The 2,889-nt window shown below is 34.8% G+C and overlaps 1 long non-coding RNA gene across 1 annotated transcript; it reads right to left on the bottom strand.

Moving 5' to 3' along the window:
• Positions 1 to 539: 539 nt before the first annotated feature.
• On the bottom strand, positions 540 to 2,423 carry LOC132044259 (uncharacterized). Its single transcript, XR_009412092.1, has 3 exons — positions 2,308 to 2,423; positions 1,896 to 2,235; positions 540 to 654 (listed from the first exon to the last, which is right to left on the bottom strand). It is a non-coding gene; the product is annotated as an uncharacterized LOC132044259 (long non-coding RNA).
• Positions 2,424 to 2,889: the final 466 nt, after the last annotated feature.

Raw genomic sequence — 2,889 nt, forward strand, 5'->3', positions numbered from 1 at the left:
ATGTATATATATATATATATATATATATATATATATATATATATATATATATATATAAACACATATATATATGTGTGTGTGTGTGTGTTTGTGTATATATACATGTTACAACTTGATCACGCTGATCATGGTCATGTTCAGGTTTCAGTTATAGTTTACAACTAACAGTTACAATTTCAGATTACTTATGTATCCATGTTATTGGTTTGGGCTGCCCAAGCACCCTACTTACAGTTCTTTCTTTCAGTTGATTTACATACAAGTACAATTTCAGTGTACTTACGTCCCTTTTGCCCGGGGCTTGCATTTCACGATGCAGTTACTGATTTTCAAGGACTACAGATCTGCTCGTTAGGACTTCATCGTATCAGTTGTTTGGTGAGCCCCATTTACTTCGGGGCGTTGTCTTTATTTATCAGCAGTCATGTCATGTTAGACAGTCGGGTATGCTGGGGGCTTGTCCCAGCAACAATTCAGTACTTTTCAGACTCGCGTCAGAAGTTTCGTAATCAGTTTCAAAATTAAAGAAGTTATTTTATCGGCTTGGTTGCAATTAAAAGGACATAAAAGAGTAACACTAGTTTGCTGTCTAGGAAAGTCTTCAAAGAAGTAACAAGTTCTTGCTTAGTACCTCTGGAAGGAATCCCAAGACTCCTAAAAACGCAAAACTGACAGTCATGTCACAGAACCAAAGTGAAAGCTGCTGCAAATTACAAAGTGATACATTGTGCAAATTTTTCCTACCCACGTAAATCATTTCAGAAGTGGAACATCATCAGAACAGAAGTTTTAGACCGATTAGTTCAAGCATCAGAGAAATCAATTTGTGCTGTATGCTATAATGCTTCCAATCACTTGCTTAATAGGTCCAATCGAGGGTCAAGACTCTTTTAGCAGCAAAATTTATTCAGAGACTCTTAAGGATAATTTTTAAGTATTCACTACAACAAACAACTACTACCTCTAAGGTGTGTAACCAGTGCATAATGTCCACGACTCAATCTTAAGCAAATTGGAATAGGAATATGAATCCTTGCAGTCATGTTTAAGGATAATTCTAATTTCCCTACTATAATAATCACTACGCCTTAATCCTTACGCCAAGGATAATATTATGATTCACTGCTTAAAGGAGACTTTCTTCAGACCAAGCCTGCAATTATAGACCCGTGCAAAGCTAAATTTCTGAATGCATAAAAGCAAGGCATGTTATGGCTGTCAGGCAATCATTTTCACACATAAATTCCCTATATCAAACATGGGAAATTATGATAAGAAGCAATATGGAAAAATCTTTCATATACACGCCCTTGTCAGGGCGGATGGCACTGAATCATCTTTGCTTGAAACAAAAAGTCCAGCCCGTGTTTTTTTCCATTTTCTAAGCAAACTTATGCAGGCATTTAACGGACATAGGAAATTATTTGATCAAATCACTAAACCAAGTAAAAATTTGAATTCGTTTCTACAGCAACCAAGAAACTAATTGCATCACCACAAACATGCCATGCAATACACCATCTTTGTTTCCTCCATTCTCTACACTCTTTTTTTCATAACAGAGAATCCCCGAGGGCCAACCGAGCATGGCTCAAAACTCAGTGATAGCAAACAAAAATTTGTTTACAACATCATAGCATATGTTGCCAAACAGTGAGCACTATAAAATATACTCCCTTCATTTCAATTTATTTGTCTTAGTTTCATTTTTTAGTGTGTTTCAAAAAGAATGTTCTATATTTAGTAACTATTTACACCCAACATGACATATTTAAGACACAAGATTCAAAGTCGTTTTTGGTATATTACACAAACCTTTTAATTTAAAATTTGAGATTCAAAAGTTTGCTGTGCGATCAAACTAAGACAAACAAATTGTATAACAATAGGTGTACCTAAGTTTCACCCTGAGCTGTGGAACTGTCATTTTCTCCACTGTCTCCATATCCTCCACGAGAATCTTGCCACCTTTTTCCTACATGTAATAATAAAAACTCAAACAAACAAAAAAGCCTCAATCTGTCCAATTAAACCATCCTCAAAATGCTGAAAAAGACATTAATAGGTCAAAAAGAAACAACCTTTGAAACACCCTTATCAGCTTTCACACTCATTGGTTCATTTGATTTTGCAGTAACTGATGAGGTTGAAAAGGGTCTTTTTTTAGACCCCATTATTGTCAAATTCACAGAAACCAAAACCTGAAACTTGGATTTCCTTAAAATGACTCCAACACTGAGAAAAAGGTAACAGTCATGAGAAAAAGGATCAAGAACACAAAATAGAAATGATATATATTAGTAGTACCTATTAGGAGTGATGAAATTGTATAGGTCTAACTTGAGAGATTGTAACATTGATTGTAATAAGATCACTATATTATGAAGGAAAAGCCAAAAAAGTAGCTTTTTTGGCGGGGGGGTAGGTGGTGGAGTTTTCGGGGGCGGGGGTCGGGGTGTGGAGGAGAATTTTGGAGGCGAAGTTAAAGCCACGTGGTTAAGAACTAGGCACTCCGGATGCTTATAAATCTTATGTGAAAACCCTGCAGGTGAATTTTGTATCCGTCACATGATATAAGTTAAGCGAAAATATAAAGGATTCAATTAGTCAATAAATTAAATTGTTAATAATTTAATTTAATTGATTGGTATCTATAATCTTAACATGGGGAGTTAAATAAGATTTAACGAAGGATTGCAAAATTGAACAGAGGAGTGCATTTGCGATTTTTTAGTGGAATAATTCGTAATTTATTATGGTAGCATTAATTCAGATATTTCAAATTAATTCTATAATAGGAAGCCTCATTAATTAAATTATGTGATCCCTGCTGTACTCGAATAATAAAGAATTAAATGGAATATTATTTTTTGGTGGGAAATAAAGACC

The sequence above is a fragment of the Lycium ferocissimum genome, unplaced genomic scaffold (genome assembly GCF_029784015.1).
Source record: "Lycium ferocissimum isolate CSIRO_LF1 unplaced genomic scaffold, AGI_CSIRO_Lferr_CH_V1 ctg4089, whole genome shotgun sequence".
Lineage (NCBI taxonomy): Eukaryota > Viridiplantae > Streptophyta > Magnoliopsida > Solanales > Solanaceae > Lycium > Lycium ferocissimum.